Raw genomic sequence first — 15,109 nt, 5'->3', positions numbered from 1 at the left:
TTATTATTTTATATTTTGTTTGTTTTATCTTTTTTAGTTTATAAATAAATTTATTCGTCGTTTTAATTAACTAACAAGTTTAGCTTAAAGTAATTTTTTTCTAATCAATCATTGTGAGAACGATATTCATACTTTGTACACTACATTATAACTTAACTCGTGCACTTACGATGTATTTGAACTTCAATGATTAATTTTATTGGTGAATTTACAGTAGAAGAAAAGTTCGATCAAGTTTTTGGTGTCGTTGCCGAATCTTGCAATTGGCAATTTTTTCTTTTAGTTGCATTATTTAGTTAGTTTTATTTATTTATTTATTGTAGTTCATTCCTGCATGATCTACTGTTTTCAATTATATTTGTGGAGGAATTTTTCTTGTGCAATACTTTGATATATTCCATCAAAAAGTATTCACAAGTATTGCCCAACAAAACGGAGAATCATTTTACTTAGCATGGACAGATTCAATATTTTAGCAAACACGTCTAGGTACTATGACTGTTCTAAATATTTTCTTAACTGAATTTTTTTAACGGTTTGGATGCAGTAACACGAAGATGGGTAATCACGGACTTTGACTAACATCAATATTGGGATTCTTTACTGTAGAGTTGGTGTCACCACTCACCAGTACACTCCAAAGATTTGTTACTCATATTTTATGAACCAACTGTTCGATTATCAAGATAAGGATGAAGATAGTTTGGAACTGATCATGGATCGACTCGAGATTATGGTAAACGAATATGTTGCATTGACGGAGGAAGCTATACAAAATTAGCCTCAGTCAGAAGAAGTCTTTGAAAAAATATCATATGAAAATGAGTCACCAATGAATTTGGGAGATGATGCAGTTCTCTTGACCATCGATTTGAGCTCATCAGTAGCGTTATCATACACACATCTACATGATCCTTCTATTCCTCCAACGCCAACTGCAAAAGATTTTGTTCCCCAAGATCCAACACTGATGTTCTCTTCCCATGTTTATAATTATTTGTGGAGTGTTGTTGAGGTGACGAGCTTACGATATATACATCTAGACAATCTTGAGGGCACATGAAATCGAGACTCATATGTGGTGTCATATGACACTTACTTTTGGTGTCACCCGCTCTTTGATGAGTGCTTTTGAGGGTCAAACAGATGACTAGAAATCATGCGCTACTTGGAAAGCAACCCAAGATTTTTATTTATTTAAATTAATTTTAGTTGTTGCATTGAGTTCTTTTTTCTTGGTGAGTTGATCTTGCTTAATCCCTAAAATTTTCATGCAAAGTATGCACGTTGGAAGAAGTGGAAGATGGGTGGTCTAAGAAATTTATGCATCATAACAAAATTGATGTATATCTACAGTACTCAAGCTCAATGATTTAAAATTAACCAGGGAAGTTCTTTTCTTGTTTTTTTTCTACATTATGTATTATTACATTTTTTGTTTCTATTTAATTAATTTTGTGTCAAGTGTGATGTTTACTACATTTGAGATAATGCACTACTTTAGTATGAGGGATAGTTATTTTCCTTTATTTATTTTCATTTAAAAAAAACCATGCATTCATTTGTGCCTGATCATTAAATACTAGTTGAGAATGATGGGATGATGACATTTGGCTGATGAAAAATACGAATTTATAATAGACATGCCCAATGGTTATGGTCATTTCATTAGTTTAGGACACTCATGTAAGCACGGAATTTCTGCGTGAATGTTGAATAATCTTAAGCACATACGTTGTAACTAGTGAATTGTGTGAATAGTAGTGAAATTTAAAATGTTTGTGGTCAATTTGAGAAACATGAGATGTTTGTTGAACTCAAATGCATGTCCTTTAAAACAAAGTGCTTACCAGCAGCATGAAAATGACCTAGACAAATTTTCTTGGAATATTGAATTGAATTGAGTCTACCTTGAAACATGAATTCATATTAAATTCATCTTTACATCGAGCCTCATCATTGTATCATTAGAAAAAATGAAACCAAAAGTCAAATACTCATATCCTATGAAGTACATATGTGAATAAAAATTGCACTCATGAAAAAAATTCTTCCAAAAAAGAAACTTTTGAAAAAAGGAGATGTAAGATGAGAGTGAGACAAATAAATGAATGAAATCATATTCCTAGTCTAAAAAAAGAAGAATGTATGTAGTTGAAGGATAACAGATGCTAAAATTACTAGTGCATGAACAAAAATGAGCTAGATACTCCCTTCCTGTTGATCATTCTATATGTTCCTAGCTTGGTAGCACTTATTTGAGTCATGAGTAAATAGTGGAAAGAGGAGTGGGTGAAAGATATACTTATACCAACATGTAGATCAAGTTACTTGCAAATATTGAGAATGAATCTACTTGAAATGCATTGTGGGGACCCGAACTTAATTCAATTTTTAATCACTCTCTGGGAATAATTAATCAATTAAAATAAACAGGGTCTAATTTTTTTTTTAAAATACGAGAGTATGCAGCATATGAAATAATTCTTATCTCGTTTACAAGATCACTATTCAGATCTAAGTACAAGTCCTGTACAACCATAAATCATAATAACGACTGTTTCTTCACTACATCTCAGGTGATATAACAGATATACTCCTAAGTCCGGATCTCCACGCTAACTGTCTTCCCTCATCCTCTTCTTGACCCTGATCCAGCCCCCCTGTTGTCATGCACACATACAAAACAAGACAACAGCCGGATAACTCCGGTGAGAATAAATCCCAGTATAAACAATGTAAACATGCAATCATATAAAAACATATATAAAAGCATAATAGAGATATCATTATCATGTAGCAATTCACCAGACATGAATGATATAAACACTGTAAATCAACATGTCGTATCAGACTCAACTCAACCGACGCTTCGTCTCAGACTCGACTCAATTGACGCGTCGTCTCAGACTCGACTCAATTCTAATCTAGGGATCCCGGTGTCTGAATAATGATAAATATACCAAATCTCATTCGATAGGAATGAATCAATCCCTAAACGGCATCGATATAATTCACATATCCAGTGTCTGGGCGATTCGGCCGCAGAATTGACGAATCAGTGGAAGATAGGCGAATCAGCCAATGACTAGACGAATCAGCCATTAATTAGACGAATCAGCCAGTAACTAGGCGAATCAGCCAATGATTAGGCGAATCAGCCAATGACTCAATACATACAATGTCTATGAATCAATACTCCATACAAATCAATCTCATCAATTACAAGTATCAATGCAATAAACTAAAGTATGTGATTTAGGGAGACTCGAGTCAAACCTCACTCGAGTTGTGCAATCCCAACTCAACATTAATTTATATCTTTCTTTCTGATACTCTGACTCTGTCGAAGTCTCAAACTCAAAGCCTGTCAATACTAAATCTGACAATAACAATATTGAGGGTACAACATCAATACACCACTCAATCAATACTGGATAAAATCAGAATTCAATCAAATTCTGTTTCAACAACATAACGTCATGATTTCAATATATCCAGCACTACCATATCAGTCAGATATCAATCCCAACACCTCATAATCGATAACAATTCAATTCTGATATCAAATCGACTCCAAAACTACTCCGAAAATCATAACAATTTCATATGGTATCTGTTCTCCGGTCCGGTTTCGATTATACGATGTCTAACATGACAAGAACATAATATATGAATCATATCAGATTTTGACAATACCATAATTTCAAATCATATCAAAACATAGCAAAACTTACGTCCAGTTGTAGCCTACGTCGATAGGAACTCAATACCGAAGTCGGATTCAAAATCGGACGGGCGGATTTCTCACAAAAGGTGTAAGGATTTTCAACCCTTTTTCAGAAACCTTTTCTTGATTTTCTTCTCGTTTCTTTTTTTCTGAAGAATGTAGTATTCGTGTGTATATATATATATATATATATATATATATATATATATATATATATACACATCCACGCACATGCAATAAGCCAAGTGGCTCGGTGTGCCTACTGCACGTCTCGCGCATATGCGCGACTAATATCGGCGCATATGCGCGAGACCTACGGGTCTCGTGGATAAGCTTCTCGGCAGCTCGCGCATATGCGCGACTCATCTCCGCGCATATGCGCGAGGTCCTCTGGACTTCGCTTGTACAGGCTCGCGCATATGCGCGACTCACTTCGCGCATATGCGCGAGGTCCTCTGCCCACGTCGCGCATATGCGCGCATCTGTGCCGCGCATATGCGCGAGGGCTACTGTTCCTCGCACATTTTCATGCATTATCTCGTCTTTCCCGGTCCGATCCTTTCCGTCTATAATCATATCAATTATCCCTAAATCATTTCAGATTAATAGGATAAAATTCTCGGGCCTTACATGCATGATATTGGAAACAATATAGAACTCACACATGTTCACCTTCAATGCAGAAATGTAGTGTGTAAACTTCAAGGGGTGTGCAATAATTTATGTTATGTTTTGATTGATAGAAAGTATGTCAGAGATTCACTGGGGCATGGATGAAAGCTATGAAATCACCATTGAACTAATTTTTGTTTTGTTTTGTTTTGTTTTGTTTTTTTTTGTAATCTATTTTGCTAGAAAGCGAGCAAAAGAGTAGTAATTGGAGGTTGATAAGGGTTGTTTTTGCATGTTTTATTATGTTATTTTTAATCCATCATGCAATGTTTTTTTAATCCATTATTGCATGAGTTTATTATATTGAATCTGCATTTTATCATTTTTACTCATTATTTCTGCACAATGTCCATCCTCACATGTTTCAGGTTGATTTGTAGGTGGATGTGATAAAAAAAAAAAAAAGAATTGTTGACTAGAAGTATGAGCAGGAAGCGCTAGGGACGGGTATTTTTGCCGCACCAGCACGCAAAAGAGGGAGAAGAAAGCCAGATCTGTGAGGAGCTCGTGGTAAGGCAAGTGTTTGCCTGCCCCAGCATGTCCGACTAAAAAATAAATGCGAGCAGGCTGCGCTAAAGTTGTAGAATTTGACAGCCTTAGCACGACCCGAAAAGGAAACAAAATCTACAAGATTTTCCAACTTTTGCACACGAGAGAGCCGCCAAGAAAAAGAGGAAAAAAGGGAGAGCAAGAGAACAAGCCAAGAGCAAGAACTTCACAAGCATTTTCTCCCTTTCTTCTTTCTTTTAGTTAGTTAGGATTTAGGAGATCCTACCCCTAAACATATAAGTTGCGATTTTTTTTGGATATTGGATTTTTTTTAAGCATACTTGATTAAGTTATTGCGCTTTTATTTTGTCTTTGAAGTATGATCAACTCCGAAGTGATTTTGTATGTTATAATTGAGACTGACATGAGATTTTATAATATGACATGATAACATAATTCATGGATCTACAATTTACATAATATATAATGTCGGATACATATTGATAGTCGTAGTCCAATAGGTCGAAAGCTAGAGGATTTCACGGCTCTTTAATGTGATTTAAATTGTTAAATAAAATAAAAACACTTGGTTACTACATTTTGTTAATTAGATCAATATAACTCGATATCGTATATTGATAGATTAGGGAATCTTATCAAAAGCGTGGTTTAAAAGTGAAATTCAATCATTAGAGAATAGTCATTGGTAGATGAACCGAGAACCTAAAAATTGGTTGCTTATTATTTTATTTTCAACTATTTACATTTTGTCTGTTTCATATTTTTTAGTTTATAAATAAATTTATTTGAAGTCATAGGCGAGGCGTGCCCTGCTTTGACTGAAGCACGTACCACAAAACGACCTACAACAATTTCAGATTACTTTCACGAGCAACATGCTCCTTGAGATTGCCAAGTTAAAAGACCGCAAAAAAAAAAAAAATTCCATTGAGTTCCCAAACTTCCTGAACTGTTGACACTTACTTTTCTTATCATGATCGCCACTAGCGAGTAGCTTCCCATCTGTTGAGAAGTGGCAACACACAACTTTACTAGCACTGGCGAGAACATAACTCAGTTCCGTAAATGTGAAACCTAAATATCATAAACTCCATACGAAAACTATAATCAAAACAACACCAGCAACCATAAGAAGAGGACAAAATCAATTGCAAACAATAATAAAAGAGAAAATTGCAACTTGATATGGCAAAAATCAACTCCACAATGCTAGTTGATCACAAATTCCAATAAATTAATCAGAATGAAGGCTTGAACAATTTGAATGCAAAGCCTTTTACTTACCATACACCGGCCAACAGCATCTCGGACCACATTGTCTTCAACATCACCGCTTGGACAACGCCTTTATCATCCCACTGCAAAAATTGGATGTCAATGGAAAATACACAGTTTTTATCAAATAGTATCTTAACCAAATATGCCAACATGGTGATTATTCTCACCAATTGATTTGATGGAGATGTAAGAGCACAGGTGTTGCCAGCTCCAAGTATCATAAAAGGTTTTTAAGAACTGCTGCTATGTGGCAAAGCTGTCATTGAGATTACATCTCCTAGGGAGCTGAACTTGGAGATAGACCAGCTGTATTTGCAGTTCCCGCGCTATTAGCAGGGCCTGAAGATGACCCCGATTGCTTTCTCTTTCTCCCAGTCTGGTTTTTTGAAGCCTTCGAATACATAAAGATAATGTTATGAATTTTCACATACTCTAAACTTTATATTTCATAAAATTCAATAACGGCTCATTAAGAACCACATCTATTAATAGTATATTCTGGTGGCGCAGGAGCTTTATGGTATAAATAATATATCATAGCTTTTGTTCTCCAATGGCAAAAAGAAGGCCTTTCAATTCTTGGGCTATCCATATACTTCATGTGTCTAGTTCCGGTATCACCCGTACCAACATACATGATCTCCGAGCAACATAGATACATGATAGTATGACTTAGCAGATAATTGTGTAGTTAGGATCACTGTGATTCTTTTTTTATGCAACTCGAAGTATTCTGAGCCCAACTTTAGCAGAATAGGAGAGAGTCCAACAGCCCAAGCACAATATACAAACATCAAAGGCATACTTCACCATTGAGTTCACTATCCAACGTGCGAGATGACACTTTGAAGACCATTAGGTTCAGTTTTACCATTCTTTCTAATTTTTGTTTTTTTAGAAAAAAATTCTGTAGTCTAAGTTTTTAATATATATTTTTATTCTTCATGCTTAACTAACACAACTGAGCTTAAAATTTTCAATCCAATAGCAGAAAATATTTCAGAACCACCAAACATTAATCATTATTGATAATAGTTCAATGAGGTGCTAATTAACTGTAACGGGCAAGTAATCCAAGAAAAGAATATAAAAATGAAAGAGAATTAAAAATATAAAAAAATATTTAAAAAGGATAAAGAAAGGCATACATTATCATTTTCACGTAAAGAATCTAATGTAATATAAAATATGACTTGGAAATGAAATAAATATTGCCAAGAATATATACAAGAATAGACCTGATCATTTCCATGAAAAGAATAGGAGATTGTGATTCGAACTTTGAGGTTGCTGACTCGAGAGAGCAAGTTGTTGAAGTTGTTGTGTTTGATTATTGTTTCGTTGCTGCTACTATAGTTGGACCAATTTCAACTGCACGACAAACGAAAGATTTCATTCACTATATAATTCATGAAATATGACATCTTCTCCTTTCGTTTTCTTCTTTCCTTTTTGTCAGCTCTCTTCTTTCAATATAACACCATAGCCCCTGCATAACTTCCTGAAGTATTTCCCAATTCTTGTTTGGGCGGTTCATACCATCCATACATAGTGTTGACTAGAATTTAGGTCGCAAGACTTGCAAGAGAGATTATGTGAAAGAAGTAAGTCAACCAAAAAGAAAACAAGGCGGAAAATTTTGAGTGCAGAACCAAGATATCAACTGAGGAAAAGTCACCTTTGTTAGCATCTCTGGATCTGCACGAGATAAAATGCCAGCTTGCACAGGAGACCTTATATTAGGATACTCCACCGAGAGAGTTAGGAAGGCCATCTTTCCCCATAGACCAAATCTAATTGTTTAAAAACATTAATCTTTTGCTCTCTGCATCAATGGTAGACGATTAAATTGTAGTGTAAGCAGAAGCTGTTGTTGGTGCTGAGGTGTTAGCATATGTAACTGATGAAACAGTCGGGGCCCCTGCATAAAATGACTTTGACTGCTGGATAAGTCCAGGGTGAAAATCAAGACCCTACCAAATTAAGGAAGAAAAATAAGAGATATGTGGGCAAAAGACGTGAACAAAAGGCAGTTGATGATTGTTTAAATATGCAAAAGGGACCTTTAATTTCCTACCTTCAAAAAATAAAGATTTAAAAGAGCTTATTTCTTAATGAACAAATACCTGATGGAAATCTAATTAGACCAGCTAAGAGTCAAAAAACAGAATGGTAAATCGACCATGCCATTCAACCATAGACCCCCTCGAAGAAATGATAAATTATATGCTAAAACATCATTCAAGTGGGGGATGAATACTCATTGAGATATAAAAAATAAAAAGTTTGTTCTTAAAGGCATCGCAAATTATGCGTGCTGTAATAACCATGCAAGGTCAAAAGTAATTTTAGAGAATCTTGAAAGAAGTAAAAAAAGGTTTGATCATCCCACTCAATCCTCCAACCATCGTTTTAGAATAGATGTCCACCGAAACAACTTGTGGCATGGGTTTTATTAACTCTTATGTACAAACAATCTTTATTTTAATAATATTTTATAATTTTATCAAATTATGACATTTAATTTATCTGTATACTCATATAATCTGCATAGAAAAAGTCCTTGAATATACTATAAGTATGATGAGGTCTGCCTTGCAACGTAAGATCATGAAACTTATTAAGAAGTGTACCATATATTCTAAACATGTTCCTAGTCGAATCAGCCGCCTAAATAAGGATATAGGTCGCTTGAGCTTGAGACCAGTATATGTGATGTAAACGTCATGTTTCATTGATAAAGGTATGAATATGTTCATTCATACAGATTAGTTATCATATGATGATGCATTGAACAACCCTTCATCGGGTTGTTCAAGTGGTTATCACTCATCGAGTGGAATAGTTCGCGGTTATGGTTATACACCATTATTCATTTTACCTGGGACAACCGTAGAGGCTCTACGTACTACCATGTACTTTGATCCATTTATCGACGCCATTGAGGATAATCAAATGGTGAGGTTGAGTGTAGTTTTGAAATATATAAGAGCAAATGCATTGTAGTTGGGATTCACCGCTAGCATACGAATGAATATAGTGAAGATATCATATGTGATCTGATGAGCTAATAGTGTAATGAATAATTAGTCATAGTAAGACATGTGCATTTTGAAAATATGTTTCCTCGGTTGCACATACCATGCCATTGTTATTATTCAAATATGCATCACATCATTATCGAATTCATTTGCAACTCTCTATATACTAATGGTAGACTAAAAACATCAACAAATCTCATCTGAATATGTACAGAAACTGATGATTTGTCGATGAAACTTTCTCAATATTCAAATCCCTTGAGCTCGAGACAAAGTTTGCATTCTCGTCTAATTCATTCCAATCACGTCTCACTTCACATTCCACCTTCCATCGTTTGGGGGGAATAATATATTCTTTCATCGACCTTTGGAACAATCACAGCAGCTTCAGTTGCTGAGAATAATATCGTTTGCTTCCCCCTTTGAGTGCCTCAGATATCACCAGCTCTGCCGTATATCTCTCAACTGAATAGTAATCAAACCCCAAATTTATCACACACACTGATTTTATTATCATAAAAGTGGATGACATTGATTTTTCCAAAAACATTGATGTAATGAAAACAGTATTCAAAGTTCCCATTCTTACCACCCGTGGCACGCCAAAGAATAATTGTTAAAGGCTAAATATTATATTAATAGCGTGTTTCAATGATAAGGCACTGAATTTCATTTTAAGATCAACAAAAAATTCAAATTGAGAACAGTGAAAAGCAGAGATCCATGAACCGAACCTCGATTTAGTTTTAGGACAAAGACTTGTCTATATAATGGTATGTGTTTATGTGATAAAAGGACACATGATTACTGCCTGTAATCAAGCAACTGAGTCAAGATTCAGTTGATTAACAAAAAACAAAACCATAGAATAAGTGGGCATGACAGGTTAACTGAAACTACTATAAAGTTTGTATTAAGTCATTTTAATAATAATAAAAAAAAAACAGCTCACAACTAGAACAAATTTAAAACAAACTAATAAGCTAAGACAGGCCAAGATCAATTCTTAAAAGACTTCAAAATTTTTTATGCATACGTACTTTTTGTCAACTTCCAGGCAAAGTGAAACATTCTAAAACAACAAAATCCAGTATTTCATTGATATCGCGGCAGAACACAATATAAATCATCATTCGGCACATCCTATGGTGAACAGAATTAAAATAGAGTTGTAATCAGTTAGAAAGAAAAGTTCAGATTAAGGAAAACAACTGCATTAGGCAAAACAAAAAGCTTTTACAATTCTGGTAGTCTATGTTCTTTTCTTCAAATATTGTGATAAATAAGAATTGAGACCCGACTCAAATAAATGATAGCAATTCCAAGAAAAGCAACGTATTTTGCCCAAAACTTGAATTTTGAAAACAGTATGACTAGAAATTTTGTCACCGGAAAAATGGCGCTTCCATTGACTTTCCGACCAATTGACCAACATGCATGGACTCTACACAATACAAGGAACAACAAATCTATTATATAACCGAAACCTAAATAAATTAAGTAGTAAGAAGGGGTTTTAAGTGCATGAACATGTAACCTAATAATAATTTTTGGGTGGATACCTGTGAAGATTCTCACGGGGTCACGGTTTTAAAAATTTTTTTTTGTCTCAAATCTATGAAAGATTTTGCTACATCTTCTGCACCAATTTGTTTCTGGGTGGGATAGGAAGTTTAGGTAATTTGTGAAGAATTTTTTGACAAGGTTTACCGATTTTCAAGAATTTTTCTCATTTTCTTGACATTTTCTCACCATTTTTTCTACTGCGTTTTTTGTCACGAATTTTAAGAATTTTTTTTTTAATGAAATGATGCTATTTATAGCCAAGAACAAGCAAAAGGAAGTACGTACATGGTGCCAAGTATCTATGAAAAATGTGACTTCTATCACTTATAACTAGTTTGAAAAGTAACCTTTATATGTATATATGTGTATTTATATAATTAATATATTACCATTATTATTATTTTTATAATGAATATGGACATAAATTTTTGAGATATCACGTCAAAAATATTATTTTTCACTTCAAGTGTGGATAAGTCGATTTATCTAAAAAATTTAGATCCGTTGGACCGAGGCTTACTCATTAATATTATATCATGGTTGAATGATGAAAGTTGGGACAAAATTTTTGGGAAAAATAATATATTTTTTGTGGATTAGAGTTTTATTCGAGGAGGAATCTCATTACTTAATCCAAAAGAGCCAACGAAGCTACAGATCTGTACCGAAGCCATATATTTCTTAGACAAAAACTTGTATGAGACGGTCTCACGAGTAGTGTTTTGTGAGACGAATCTCTTATTTGGATCATCCATGAAAAAATATTATTTTTTATGATAAGAATATTAGTTTTTATTGTGAATATCGGTAGGGTTGACCCGTCTCACAAATAAAGATTCGTGAAACCGTCTCACAAGATATCTACTCTATTTCTTATATATTAAATTATTAATCATTAGTATATAAATCAAATATTAGAATATAAGAATGGTGCCTGTGAAATTAAATACAACATAATATATTTCAAGCGAGGTTTTACAAACAAGATTCGATAATCTATATTGGTCTTGTAAGATCCGAATTTGCTCAACAGTAACCAACCAAATTTGATAATTGTTTGTTCGATGATGCTTGGATTTTTATTTATTTTACTTGTAAATGCAGGGCAAATGTGGAGTAATGAAGGCTGCTACCGATGTGTGGCTTCGAGCGATGCTAGCTTTTTTTCTTTTGATTTTGTGGAGAAACTAAATCTCAGATTTGTTGCGTGTTTAACGCAAGAGAGGGTCGTTTTCTGTATCGATCGCTTGTTTTGGAAAATATCATGAATCTTCAATTTGTGAAAGAAATATTTTATTATAGTCGACTCATGAAAAAATATTGTTTTAGGTTAAAATTATTATTTTTCACTCAAGATAAAAATCGATTCGATTCGTCTCATAAATATAAATATGTGTGACTGTCACACAGACTATTTACTCAAACTATTTTTAGATCATGATAGATGTCAATTTTATATGTATGTGTCTCATTTTGAGTCTATTATTACATAGTTTATTTTGTGTCGTTTTTTTTACTGAATAGTCAAAGAAAAAGTTTATTTGGCAAGATTCCTTGCCATTAAAATATTTTAGGTGTTGGATAAAAATTGTATTAGGTCGGTCGTAATTAGAAATGACTAATATAATAATCCACGTTGAATAACGTTTTTAGTGTTGTGGTGAAGATTTCGGGCAAAAACTTGTGTGAGACGGTTTCATGGGTCGTATTTTATTATACGGATCTTTTATTTGGATCATCCATGAAAAAATATTACTTTTTATGCTAAAAGTATTACTTTTTATTGTGAATATCAGTAGGGTTGATCCATCTCACAGATAAAGATTCGTGAGACCGTTTCACAAAAGACCTACTCAATATTTCGATAATAGTAGTTGTGATAACTTTAATATAACCTCAACAAGAAAAAAGATTGTTGCTTTGATGAGTTAACATATGAACTTTTGCTTAGAAAAATATTTATTAGTCTATCTCGAGAGATTGCTTATTTTGGTTGCGCAAATTCTTTTACAAGGTTTAGACATCAACAAGGAGTAGAAGAAGAGCATGAAGCAACTTCGGAGGATTTAAACAAAAACAAGTAAAATTAAAAACATTAAATTTCCAGTAAATTGTCACGCTCCGAGCCCGGGTCCGTGCCTGCGTAACTGCACAATGAGCCCATATAGCAACTACTTCGTGTTGGATCTTGCTTTTACGAAAATGATTAACTCATGTTATTATAGAAGTCCATTGTAAGCCCATTATAAACTCATTTTAAATCTTTAATTTTTAAGATATGTGATAAAAGTATCACATAAATTCCCTAAACGAACAGTGAACCTTCTCTATGAATCTAATATTGGGTTGTTGTGTAAACTTCATACTCTACAAAACTTCGTACCAATAGATATACATTCTCTATCATAAACTCATGATCTTTTCTTGATATTTTGATACGAAACTTTAGTTGCAGTCCCAACAATTCTCTCCTCAAACGAAAAAACGTCATTATTTTTTATGGTCCGAACCTCCCCTCAAGCTCTTCCGTTCATCCTCTCCTCTTGGAGGATCTCACACTCCAATTGAGGCCACTCACTCTAATTGAGTTTTTCTCAGTTGAACATATCGTATAGAGTTTATGGGCTCACATTAAGCTCGAGGATTACCAAGTGGACATACTGTATTTAGTTTGTAAATAATCAATCATCTAATTTTTTTTACAGACATAAGAATGTATATATTTTTTAACAAACTGATTGCTACTTAGATAAAAGGTTCCATTATTATCATTATAATTTTTTTTAACATAATAACGTGTCATTATTGAATGAGTGAAAGGACAAAAATGTTGGATTTTTTTTAATTTTATTTCTAATTTGGTTGACGGCCGACCCCTTGACTTTTCAACATTCCTTGTGTTTTTGGTGATTCCCATTTCTTGCCAGCTGCTTCCTACCAATTTATTACAAATAAATTATTTCTTTTAAGGACAAAATTGTGTGAGACGGTCTCATGAGTCGTATTTTGTGAGACTGATATCTTATTTGGGTCATCCCATGAAAAATATTAATTTTTATTGTGAATATCGGTATGATTGATCCGTATCACAGATAAAAATTCGTGAGACCGTCTCACAAGAGACATACTCTTTCTTTTATGATTTACTATCCAATAATGAATCGAGATTCATTATTTTAATTGCATTTCGAAATAAAATGAAAAATTTATGATAATATGCAAAATACATGAAAAGAAATACAACATTAATGAAGAGATGATATGTCGCAGAATAATAAATTACAGTATATGAATATTAAATTGGTGGGATGGGATCTTAATTTATTACGGTTTGTTTCAACCTACCCGTGCAGACACTTGGGCAATGAACGGCCCGAATCACTCCACATGAGTGATCCGGGCCCACCTCCCTGTAAAAAAAAAAAAAAAAAAAAAAACTGGCTCGAAAAAATCCGAGCCGTTGGATCGACCCCTGCAGACAGTGCCCGCAGGGGTAGGGTCGACCGAACCATTTATTCCTCATTCTATTTATGTTTGAAATAAATTGATTTGGTTTGAACAAATACAACTATTTTGGACTAAACAAAATGATAGATTATCAATCCGATCTTCCATTAATTAAAGCAAGTTGCGTAGTTGACTAATTAATCACATCCGAGTCAAAATTAATCGATGTTAAATGAGAATCAATTAATTTTGGTGACGACGATGGTTTGTTAAAAATAAGAAAACAATCATATATATATCCAATCTTTGAAAAAAAAAATTATAAGAATTATTTTATGAATAATTTATTGCAATAAATTTATCTATATTGTTTGATACAAAGCAAAAATTTATGTGAGACGGTCTCACGAATCGTATTTTGTGAGGCTGATATCTTATTTGATTCGTCCATGAAAAAGTAGTACTTTTTATGCTAAGAGTATTACTTTTTATTGTGAATATTGGTAGGGTTGATCCGTCTCACAGATAAAGATTCGTGAGAGTGTCTCATAAAAGACTTATTGTTGATACAATATGCCGAACAATCTTAAGAAAACGAAAAAAAATTATATATATTTGATTAGGCAGCTGCTTAGATGGATTTTTAGTAGTCGCTCAAATTGTCTTGACGACCAATTTTTTTAATAGCACTAAGATATATCGTCTTTCGAAAAATCAGAATGATAGATGAACATCGATGATAAAACAAGAGAACGTTAACGTTTGGTGTATTTTACTATTCAAGTAAATTTTCAAAAATAATTATGCCTAAATGAAATAAAATATAAATTTAAAAAATATTTTGGAGCTAGGAATTGAGATGTTA

The sequence above is a fragment of the Primulina tabacum genome, chromosome 11 (genome assembly GCF_025594145.1).
Source record: "Primulina tabacum isolate GXHZ01 chromosome 11, ASM2559414v2, whole genome shotgun sequence".
Taxonomy (NCBI): Eukaryota; Viridiplantae; Streptophyta; class Magnoliopsida; order Lamiales; family Gesneriaceae; genus Primulina; species Primulina tabacum.
Note: the sequence above shows the minus strand (reverse complement) of the source record.